Consider the following 12,516-nt stretch of genomic DNA (forward strand, 5'->3'; position numbering starts at 1 on the left):
ATTGAAGTCCCCCATGAGGACTAGCGCTCGTGATCGTGAGGCTACAGGCAGCTGCTTGTAGAAGGCCTCATCGACTTCCTCCTGATCTGGAGACCTGTAGTAGACCCCCACCACCGTGTCTCCCATACCAGCCCACCCCTTAATTCTTACCCACAAGCTCTCCACTTGTCCTTCACCCTCCCCCAGCTGGAGCTGGGTACACTCTCATTGCTCCTTCATGTAAAGGGCAACCCCATCCCCTCGCTTCCTCAGCCTGTCTTTCCTAAAGAGGACATAGCCCTCAATGACAGTGTTCCAGTCATGTGAGCTATCCCACCACATCTCCGTGATCGCAATGAGATTGTGGCCCCGCGAATGAACACAGATCTTGAGCTCATCCTGTTTATTTCCCATGCTCTGTGCATTGGTGTACAGGCACTTTAGGGAAGCAGCAGGTGCAGTTACCCCTGGGGGGATGCAAGAAGAAGATACTGGATGGGGGATCGGGAACGTTACCTTCTCTGAGGAGCCCTCAGACAATCCTATGGGAGAACTCAGAAGTTTTTCCCTATCTTCAACAGTGACAGTAGTGATGGCTTCCCCCAGCCCTTCTCTGTCACCTTTAGCTCCCCTCCCTTCCCCCATCAAACCTAGTTTAAAGCCCTGGTTATCAACCCAGAGAGCTTGCTCCCCAACACACTTGTGACCCACTTGCTCAGTTGGTGTCTGTCCATAGCCTACATACCCAACCTCTCAAAGGACGGCCCAAGATCAAAATACCCAAATTCCTGGTCCAGACACTACCCCCTCAGCCAGTCATTTACCTGTCCTGTTCTGCTCCTTCTATCTGCATCCCAGTCACTCAGCGGGAGGACAGAGGAGAACACTACCTGCACCCCGATCCCCTCAGCAACCTCCCTAGGGATGCAAAGTCCTTTTAAATAGTCTTCATTTTTCTAATAGCAGCTTTCTGGGATCCAACCTGAATGATTACGAGAGGATAGTATTCCTCCGGTTTAATGAGTCATGGCAGAACCTTCCTAACATCTCTGACACGTGCCCCAGGAAGACAGCACACTTCTCTGGCTAGGTTATTTGGGAGGCAGATAGGAGCCTCAGTGCCCCTCAGCAAGGAGTCCCCAATCACCAGGACTCTCCGCTCTTTTTTTGTGGCACAGGTTACAAAGTGGTGCTCCATCCGGCCCTGATTCTTATGTTTTGCACTTCCCCCAATCTTGTCTCTCTTCTTGGGTTTGCTTCCTGGGTTCAGACCCTCAGCCTCTTCCACAACCTCCCTGAGAGCCTCAAAATCTATTTCCCAGGGACACCGTGGGGGTAGGTGACACCATGGGTGTCAGGGGCAGACATCTCTTTCAGCTCTGAGCTGAGACAAGGGTCCAGCCCCTTGTGTCTTGAGTACAGTCTAGCCCCCTGTTCTGCATGTGTTCAATGGGGGCAGCCTTTACCCCTTCTCAGGACATAGGAGAGGGCTGCCGAGCAACAGCAGGGGCGGGGAGACCCCTCCTATCTGTCACCCTCAGAGACTCCCTCAGGTTGATGATTTCTCACTGCAGCCCGGACACCTGCTTGAGGAATCCCTGAAGCAGGGCACACCTACACCCGTGACAGCACTCTCCTCCCTCATGGCCCAGATGTGCCTCCAGATTCCAGAGTTCCCCACAGTCACCTGTTTGGACTGCTACCTTTCCCCTCAGGGGATCCACCTGGGTGCCCACGTGAGACCAGAGAGGCAGCATCTCCTCCGTTTGGGTTGCCGTCTTGGACCGACCGCTGCGATGGGTGCCCACCATGGCGAGATCTAGGTTCTCCTCACTGCCACACTTGAACTGCCTTGTACAAACTACCTGCGCTAACTGCCATGTCAGTCCTGTTAGCGCATCCTGTTTAAGGTGCTCCTGGGTTGCGGTGCTCCCTAGGGGCTACTTTTATAGCGCCAGGGGTGGGTGGGCTGTTCTCACCCCTGGCTCCGCCCTCAGCACATCAGTGCGGCACAAGCACAGCACCTGCCTGGAGGGTGTGGGGAGGGGTGGGGCTGCAGCCCTGTTCTGCATTATTATGGGGTTTGGGGTTGGCTTTGTTCGTCTCCCTGCCAGGAGCCCTTGCTGCAGGTGATCCCTGAGAGGTTCCTGATCGAATGACAGAAATGACGAGCCTGGTGGGCTCATTTTCTCCAACCTGCTGACTGTAATCCTAATAATGCAGTCCAGTATTCAATTATACTTTATCTCTGCAAATATACTGCAGATTCTCTCAGCATAGTTGTGTTTCCATTTATTTATTTATCTATTTATTTATCAGAGTTCTTTAGCTAGCCAGTCCCCAGCTTGAACTATGTGTACAGGGTTATTTGTTATTTCAGCTTCTACTGAACTGTCACTTGGCTTTCCCTCAGTGACCATAGACCTGACTCACTATTTTAACTTATCTGATGATCACTGGATTATTGATGGATACTGTTGTTATCATCACTCCTGCTCTGCTCACCCTATACAGACTGTGTCCTGTCACTATCTGTGCCTGTCTCACACTGGGTCTTTCTCAGCTCCTGACTCACCTTCTCTGGGAAGGAACCCCGGAGCTGCTTCCTGAAATGGACCTCAGAACAGGGCTTCCCATCAATGTCTTGAATAAATCAAAGTCTGTTCTAGTGTCTTCAGTCTGCTACTGGCCTTCAACAATTTCCTTAGGATCTTAAATTTTGACATCTTATTGTTACTTCAGTTAAGGCTGATACCAGCTTATGCTGATCAGTTCTTCCTTTAGTATATGTATAACTGATCCTCTGTTGTTGGCTTGGCAGAACAAGCATTTAAAAATTCTACCCAGATATCGTGTTAAACCTTGACATGCAGCTCAGCACCACACAGCTACTTGTTCACTCTCACTATAGTGCGGTGGAGAAGAGAGTCAGAGAGAATAATTGCAAGAATGAGAGGGTTAAGACAAGGACAGTTTACTAAGGAAAGCAAAAGCTGCACATGCAAGCCAAGCAAAACAAGGAAGTCATTCATTAAGTCCCTTCAGCAGGCAGATGTTCAACCATTTCCAGGAAAGCAGGACTCATCATGTGTAATGGTTCATTGGGAAAACAAACACCATGACATTGAATGTCCTTCCCTATCTGCCCTCTTTCCCCTCCTGTTTTATTGCTGAGCATGATGCCATATGGTATGGAATATCCCTTTGGTCAGTTTGAGTTATCTATCCTGGCTGTGTCCCCTCTCAGCTGCCCCAACCACCTCACTGGCAGGGCAACATGAGAAGCAGAAATTTCCTTGGCTCTGTAAGCGCTGCTCAACAACAACTAAAACAATGGTGTGTTATCAATATTACTTTAATAAAAAATCCAAAACACAGTATCTTGCAAGCATTTATGAAGAAAATCAACAACATGCCAACCAAAAATAGGGCAATATCTACTCTTCATTCCATACTATTTATGTCATGTGCAGGTCCCGCACTTTACAATGTATCCTAATTAATTACAACCATCTTTCCTGTCCTTTGATATATACTTTCAGATATCATTCTCTTAGTCTATGGGTCATGCCTTTAGAATTTTTCATTGAGTTCATTTAGTCCATGGCTTTGTCTCAGTCTGTCATAATGGTCCTTCCAGACAGGAGAGATGGTGTATGGAACTGGGTTGCTGCATGCCGAAGATAGCTCTGATGGCATTTTTGCTGCAGTGGCCTGGTTTCATCAAGATCCACTCTTCATTAGTTTGAGTGACTCTTATTATAATACTATTGACATGGCATATATAATTTTAGCATATTAGCATAATTGTGTATGTGATATATATGACATCAACATATTAATATTATTATAAAATCTAATGAACATGCTTGTCAAAATTATTTTTCTAATGTCAATATTATTCTACTAAAATTTTTGGATATAAGCTTCCTCTGTAATCTCCTCTTCCTTCAAGTACTAGAGAAGAATATACAGTCAAAAACACTTGATTTTATTATCACTGAATAAAGTAACTGGGAAAATATAGTATTAGCTAACAAAATAGTCAGTAGGGATAAGAAAGGTGTATCACAAAAATTATTATGAGAGGTGCAGATTATTGAGATTTAGGCATGCTTAAACTTCAAGATAAAAGTTTGAATTATTTTTCTATACCAGTGGCATAATATTTTTGGTGTATTTTTTAAATATTTTTTCTCCTTTTTTTTTTTTCTTTTTCCTCTTATTCAGATTGAATTCAATGTGTAAAATATCTTCTGTCAAATGTGAAATACATTCCTAAAGAAAAAACACTATAATATACTGAAGGGGTCTGATATTATGATGTAATAAGTAAAATATTCCTGATATGATATTGTGGTTTTACCCAGCTAAACAGCTGAGCTCAACCACATCTGCACTCTCACTCCCCCTCCTCAAAGGGAAAGGGGGAGACAATACGATGAAAAGTGCTCAAGTGTTGAGATAAGGACAGCGAGATCACTCAACAATTATCATCATGGGAAAAAGACTCAGCACAGGGAGATTAATGAAATTTATTTCCTATTACTAACAAGCTACTGCATTGAGAAGCAAACAAACAAACAAAATAACACAACAAACTACAAACACTGTCTCCCCATCCATCCTCTTCTACCTCCTCCACCTAAGCAGCACATGGGAATGGGAGCTGCAGTCAGTCCCTAATGCTTTGTCTTGGCCACTCTTTCTAGGTCACTCTCTGCCCCTGCTCCACATGGGGTCCCTCTCATGGGATGCTGTCCTTCCTCAACTGTTCCTACGTGGGCTTCCCACAGGCAGCAGCTCTTCAAGAACTGCTCCCAGTTGTATCCCTACCACGGGATCCATCTATCAGGAGCAAATTGCTCCAGTACAGGTTCCCCAAGGGTGGCAGCTTCCCCCAGCTCCCCTGCTCCTGCATGGGTTCCTCCCCATAGGCTGCAGCTCCAGCCCAGATTCTGTTCAGGGGTGGTGGTGTGTGGGTGGATGGTGGTTAGGAGGCTCTCCATGGGCTGCAGCCTCCTTCAGGAGGTTCTCTCATAGAGGTGCAAACAACATTGCTTATTGGTTTGGCTCTGGGAAGCAGCGGGTCCCCTTGGAGCCAGCTGAAACTGGCCCTTATCTAACATTGTGCAGCTTCTGGATTCTTCTCATAACGGTCACACTCGCAGATCCTCACTACCAAAACCTTACCACATAAAACCAATACATATGCATAAAATGCTATTGTAATTCAGGTTACATCTTCACTTTAAATAAGTAGTAGTTGTAATTAAAGAGGCGACAAAGGTAAATTGAAATGCAGCAGAGTTATTTTCATTCCTTAGATTCTCTGGTTTCTGAAAAGTCCTGTAGATAGCAACATGCTAGAAGAATAATGTTGTTACAGCTTGTTCTTAACACAAAGAAAATAATGGAGTTTGAACTCATATGACTTTATCATAAACAGATAACGTCAAAGGAAACCCTGAACCCTTTCCACTGTATAAATATGCTGTCACCTCACCACCTTTCTGGGTCTTTCTTATTATTGGTTCTGTAACTATTTTTCTTTTCTCTTTTTCCTCCTTAAATATGTTTTAAGCAGTCTGAGTTTATATAAATAGCATTTCCTGTCCCTAGACTAAATGATTTCACACCACTACTCAAAAGTATTTATTATCTTAATTTTTGGTGTTATATACATACTTGTATTTCTTTTACTACTCCTATTATTATGTTTTGGTATTTTCAGTGCATTCTTGGCATAAGAAAAATGATGTCTTCATGTCAGGATTGATTTCTAAATCTTTAAGACACTTCTTAGTGTTTTACATTTGAAGCACTTTTTCCTTTTTTTAGTAGATCATATATATCTTTTAACTTCCCCCATGTATAGTAGAGCTTAAAAAAAAAAAAAAGGCAAAACCAAACCTTCCTAAGAGCTATAGTCAGTTTGTTACAGATTGTCTTTTTGTTTTGAATGAAGACACTAAGGAAATAAGAACAAATCTATGGGTCACACAGATTCACAATTCTCTTTGGTATTAGAAGATAGAGTTACATACATGTATATGTATTTCCTAATCAATATATTAGAATCATAGATATTACAGACAAAATTAACCAGAATTTTTGACTTATTCTGTTGAGATATTGCTTAAGAATTCTGACTCTATATTTATTAATATAATTCATGACATTTTTAATAAGGTTTAATTGAAAAAAAAAAAAAAAAAAACTTTACTAATGTTATATTCTATGAGTGTATTGCAAAATTTGGGTTATTTCTTTAATACAACATAATTATTAAATATTTAGCTGACAGATGATGTGTTCACAAAAGCTAGCTTGAGCCTAAGAAGTAAAAATTCATATATTTAAACTCAAAACATGTCCTTAGTTCTCACCAACAAGTCATTTTGAGCTGACAGTAATGGTTACATAGTCATACTGTGATATTAGGTCAAGTGTGGTGGTTTTACCGTGCTAGGCAGCTAAACACCACAACCACTCTCTCATTCCCCCTCCTTAGATGAGGAAGGGAAGAAGTAAAGTAAAGAACAACTCACGGGTTGAGATAAAGATAATTTAATTAAAGGGAAAAAAATTACTAAGGAAAGTTTATTATTAACTAAACAATTTAACTAAAAGAGAAAAAAAAAAAAGGAAAAAGGGAAAAAAATATATACAAAATAATAATAGTAAAAAAAAAAAAAGGCTCTGTGGAAGTGCAGAGGAAATTACTCTCTACTTCCCACAAATGAGCGATGCTTGACCACGTTCTTCAAGCAGGGCCTCAACGGACTCAATCCATGTAGCTGGTATTCAGGAGGAGAGCCAACATTTTCACAACAAGAGCCCACCCCTCCCCTCTTCTTCCTGTTTCCACCTTTTATTGCTGAGTGTGACATCATGGTATGGAATATCCCATTGGTTGGTTTAGGTCAGCTGCCCTGGTGATGTTTCTTTTCTCGCTTTTTTGCCCACCCCCTAGGAGGGTTAGATAGAGTCCTGATGTTGTGCCAGCACTGCTCAGCAGCAGACACAACACTGGTGTGATACCACTACTGTTCTAGCTACAAGTGCAGAGCACAGCACTGTATGGGCTGCTGCAGGGAAAGTTAACATCCCAGCCAGACCCAGTACATCTAAGAATCTTCTATCAGAAGTATTTTGTGTAGTCAACATGACAGTCCTAGGTCCCACAGCCCTAAAAAGCTAGGTCATTCAAACTTATTGTTAATTTATTTTTTTCTTTTTTCTTTTCTTTTCTTTTTTTTTTTTTAAGCTAACAGTGAGCCACACTTTTTATTCACTTTGTATATTTGTGTGAAATGCAGCTGACCACTTGTAAACATGTAAAATATATTTTCATTTAGTAGCATACTAAGCTTTAATTTGCCTCACAGTCTTCAGAAGATACTGGTGCAATTGTTTTTCTATAGTCAAGCTGAACGCCAGCTCATCACAGCTTCATTTTCTGCTTCCTTCCTCTCATCAACTATGTCATCAGGACTTTCAGGAAAAATATATATATATTTTTTGTCTCTGAAGCATGGGACAGACATTTTGTATTTTACACTTGTTATCAGAGAATACTGTACTTTGAAGAATTCTTGCCAAGCCCATCATTTTGCAAACCTTAATGAACTGACTTCATATATTTCTCCTTCTCTGCATCTCCAATCATAATGATAGTGTTTGTTTTTTTTTCCTTTTCTACCTTTCAAAAAAAAATATTTTTATCAATGTTATTTTAAAGGTTACCAATGTGGAATATTACATACCAGCTTTGTTTGTTTGCTTCCGTGATTTTCCTTTATATCTTGATTTCTTCTAATCTTGTTAAATAGTTTTAGCACCATGAACATGAAAACAACAGTGTATAGCATATAGCACCCTCACTAGAAAAAAAAAAAGTTAATTATTTTTTTCTATTATGTTTTTTTTTTTTTTTTTTTTTTTGGCCTTCATAATGTGCAACTCCAAAACCTAAATTCTTTGGTTTTCTTCTCTGATTCTGATTTTATCTTATAAAGTAAATGTTCCCCCTCCAGCCCTCCCCCCCCAGTCCCCATTCACAGTGTTCATTTTCAATGTAAGTAAAAGCTTCTAAAGAGTTTTGGAGTTTTCTGCTTTTCTTTAATTACTATGATTCTTCTCATGACTCTGATTTCTTTTTCTCCTGTAAAATATTAGAATTTTCCCTGAATTTTCAGAAATAATAGTGGTGCCAATCCTTCTTTAGAACTAATAGAGATCCTAGCAAACAAGTTTCCAGAGAATCTGGAAAGGCCCCCTGGGGCTTTTGTCCCTCAAGCAGAAACACCTAGACAGTCAGTGATCATGGTCACTTGGCTTTTGAAGACCTCCAAGATCTACTCTTTTTCGGACTATTGGCTGATCACAGTTTTCTAGTTTATTTTTATTTTTTTTTTCTCAGATTTAAATCTTTTTTTTTTTTTTTTTTTTTTTTTCTCAGTTTTTGTTCCCAAATCTTCCTCTGTGGGAAGAAGAAAAAAAAAAAAAAAAAAAAGAAAGGATGTCCCCCTCTTAGAACCCACAGTGTAATAGTGTAACTATGTAAATGTTTTGATGTTTTGTATAGTAAGTAACAGCTTGATAATATCTGTTACACTACCTAGAAAAAAAAATATATATATACATGTATATATTCTTGCAAGTGGTGGAAGGATAAAAACTACTCTGATAGCTGAAAAGTAAAAAAACTACTCTGATAGCTGAAAAGTAAATTCCTTCATCTTTGCATCTGTCAGTTTTTGTATTGAATTTAGCTTATTAATTTTATTCTTGATACAAAACTTTAGCCAGTTAAATAGTTAAAGGAAGAGGAGGAGAGACATATTATAAACTCCACTAGAAAGTTACATTTTTCCTGATCCCCACTTCACTGCACCCCAAGACTCATTAAGGTACTATTGCTTAGTGGTAATATTGATGGTTACTACCTTTTGATAGAAATATTCTCTCTGACTGTAATTTCTGGGTAAGCCTAATTATTTACATTGTGTCTTTTTAGCAGAAATATTTTTGGTGACTGCATTTGACTAACAAATTCAGAACAGGGTGTTTCATTCTTCCTAAATTAAAATGGAGATCTGCTGCTGTTGGAGCTAGTACAAAATGCTTGCTTGGCAGAAAGGTTGCACCTTTATCACCATATTTTTTTTGCTTCAGCAGTTAGCATTTGAAGATAGTGTAAAACATACAGATTATGATCACAGAATCACAGAATTCACAGAATTTCTAGGTTGGAAGAGACCTCAAGATCATCGAGTCCAACCTCTAACCTAACACTAACAGTCCCCACTAAACCATGTCCCTAAGCTCTACATCTAAACGTCTTTTGAAGACTTCCAGGGATGGTGACTCCACCACCTCCCTGGGCAGCCTGTTCCAGTGCCTAACAACCCTTTTGGTAAAGAAGTTCTTCCTAACATCTAACCTAAAACTCCCCTGGCACAACTTTAGGCCATTCCCCCTCGTCCTGTCACCAGGCACGTGGGAGAACAGTTCAAAGAATGGTCTCTGTGTTTTGGTGGTTAAAAAACCCTCAAAAACACCAGTTCTGTCATGGTTGCCACATTGTCCAGCATCTGGAAACTCATCTGGGAACCTTCTAGTTAATAAAAAAGGAGGACCAAAGAAAACATAAGTCCACTACTTGATGGGGAAGGTCACCTCACAGATGAGGACATAGGCAAAACAGAGACATTTAATGCCTTCTTTGCCTCTGTCTTCAATGCTGATGATGGGCTTTGGGACCCAGGGTGCCCTGAGCTGGAGGACCATGATGGTAGGAATGATAAACTCCCAACCGACCCTGAATGTGTGTGGGATTAGCTGCTCCGCCTGGATCCATACAAGTCCATAGGTCTGGATGAGATCCATCCCAGGGTGCTTAAAGAGCTGGCTGACGTCATCGCGGGACCTCTCTCAATTATTTTTCAATGATCTTGGGAATCTGGAGAGGTCCTGTGTTGGGTCTGTCTGAGCTGGAGTCACCTTTTCCCTGCAGCAGCCCGCACAGTGCTGTGCTCTGCACTCGTAGCTGGAACAGCACTGATATCACTCCAGTGTTGTGTCTATTGCTGCATAGTGCTGGCACAGCATCAGGACTCCTAAGCCCCCAAGAGCCAGCAGGCTGGGGGTGGGCAAGTGATGGGGAGGGGACATTGCCGGGGCAGCTGACCTAAACCAACCAAAGGGATATTCCATAACACCTGATGTCACACTCAGCAATAAAAGGGGGGGCTCTCGTGGGGGAGGGGGTTGTTCCTCCTGAACAACCACTACGCGTTTGAGGCCCTGCTTCCCAGGACGTGGCCGAACACCGCTCGCTGATGGGAAGTAGAGAATAATTTTTCTCTCTCTCTGTGCTTCCGCGCGGACTGATTGTTTCTTTTGTATCTGTTTCTCCTTCCCATTCCCTTTCCATTTAATTAAACCTTTCTCATCTCAAACCTCGAGTTCTCTGTGTTGTATTTTCTCCCCCTCCTTCTGAGGAGAGGGGGAATGAGAGAGCGGTTGTGGTGGAGCTTGGCTGCCCACCTGAGTAAAACCACCACAGGTCCCAGTAGACTGGAAGCTGGCAAATGTTGTACCAATTTTCAAGAAGGGTAAGAAAGAAGACCCTGGCAGTTACAGGCCTGTCATTCTCACATCAGTGCCTGGTAAAATTATGGAGAAGATAATCCTTGAAGTCACTGAAGTGCACCTGGGGGACAATGCAGTCATTGGTCCCAGACAACACAGGTTCACAAGCAGTAGGTCTTGTTTGACTAACTTGATTTCCTTTTATGATAAGATCACCAATCTAGTCGATCAAGGGAAACCAGCTGATGTGATCTTCTTGGACTTCATCAAGGCTTTTGACATGGTTTCCCATAGGATCCTACTGGACAAAATGTCCAGCATAGAACTAAACAAAAACATCATCTGATGGGTGAGCAATTGGCTGACGGGCAGGGCTCAAAGGGTTGTGGTAAATGGGGCCGCATCAAGATGGTGAATGGTCACTAGTGAGGTCTCTCAAGGCTCTATTTTAAGGCCAGTACCCTTCAATGTTTTAAAAATGATTTTCATGTAGGACTAGAAGGTGTTTTGAGCAAATTTGCTATACGTACCTGGCTATACGTACAGACTGGGCAACGGGACACTGGAGAGCAGCCCCGCAGAGAGAGATCTGGGGGTTGTGGTTGACAGCAAGTTGAATGTGAGCCAGCAGTGTGCCCTGGCATGCAGAAGGGCCAACTGTATCTCGGGGTTCATCAAGCACAGCATTACTAGTCAGTTAAGGGAAGTGATTGTCCTGCTCTAGTCTGCACTGGTGCAGCCTCACCTGGAGTAGTGTGCAGTTCTGGGCACCACTACAAAAAAAATGTAAAGCTGTTGGAAAGTGTCCAGAGGCGGGCAATGAAGATGATGAAGGGGAAGATGTATGAGGAGCGGTTGAGGTCTCTTGGCCTGTTCAGCCTGGAGAAGAGGAGGCTGAAGAAAGACCTCATCGCAGTCTACAGCTTCCTCCTGAGGGGGAGTGGAAGGGCAGGTGCCAACCTATTCTCCTTAATCACCAGTGATAGGACCCATGGGAATGGTATCAAGCTGAGGAAGGGGAGGTTTAGGCTGGACATCAGGAAGAGGTTCTTCACCGAGAGGGTGGTCGCACACTGGAACAGGCTTCCCAGCAAAGAAGTCACTGCACCAAGCCTCTCTGAATTTAAGAAGTGTTTGGACTGTGAACTTAGTCACATGGTCTAAAATTTTGAGTAGACCTGTGTGGTGCCAGGAGTTGGACTTGATGATCCTTATGGGTCCCTTCCAACTCAGGATATTTTATGATTGTATGAATATAGACTACCAAAATTTTACCTTCCTTGAGTTCCTCCTCCTAAATGTTTTAGAAGTTGTTTGAGGAGAGATTCCCATAACAATTATGCAATCAACTCTATTAAAAAAAAAAAAAAAAAAAAAAAACATATTTTTCTCTGTAACTGAATTATTTTCAGATTTATTATTATTATTATTATTATTATTATTATTATTATTATTATTTTTATTTTTATTTTTATTTTTATTTTCAGTGATCTTCCCAGCAGTGCTCAGCATTTCTGTGGTCTCTAGCAAACCTGATCATTTTTTCCTGAACAATTAAATCACTGTCAGCAGTTACATTCTCAGGGTTAACCAACTTAAAACCACAATCAAATCATGTAATTGAGACTGTGCAGTATACTATTTCTATGGTAGTCAGTCTAGAACACCTAATTTTTCTTTCATAATCTTTTTTTCCTACCTTCTGAGATATAATCCTATATCATCATAAATCTCTTCAATTTATCAAAGGCTGTCCTCAAAACTGTCTTTAGCAAAGCCTTAAGCTTTTTCAGTTTTGGATTACAGAATTTACACATGATCCAAATTCCTCTTATCTTTCCAAACAGTTCCATACAAGAGCTTAGCACACCATACAAGAGCTTAGCACACATCCAAACATCTGTAGAGCTGGGTATATCTCCTTCTCTCTTTTATTTC

This window comes from Anas platyrhynchos, chromosome 1, assembly GCF_047663525.1.
Source record: "Anas platyrhynchos isolate ZD024472 breed Pekin duck chromosome 1, IASCAAS_PekinDuck_T2T, whole genome shotgun sequence".
Classification (NCBI taxonomy): domain Eukaryota; kingdom Metazoa; phylum Chordata; class Aves; order Anseriformes; family Anatidae; genus Anas; species Anas platyrhynchos.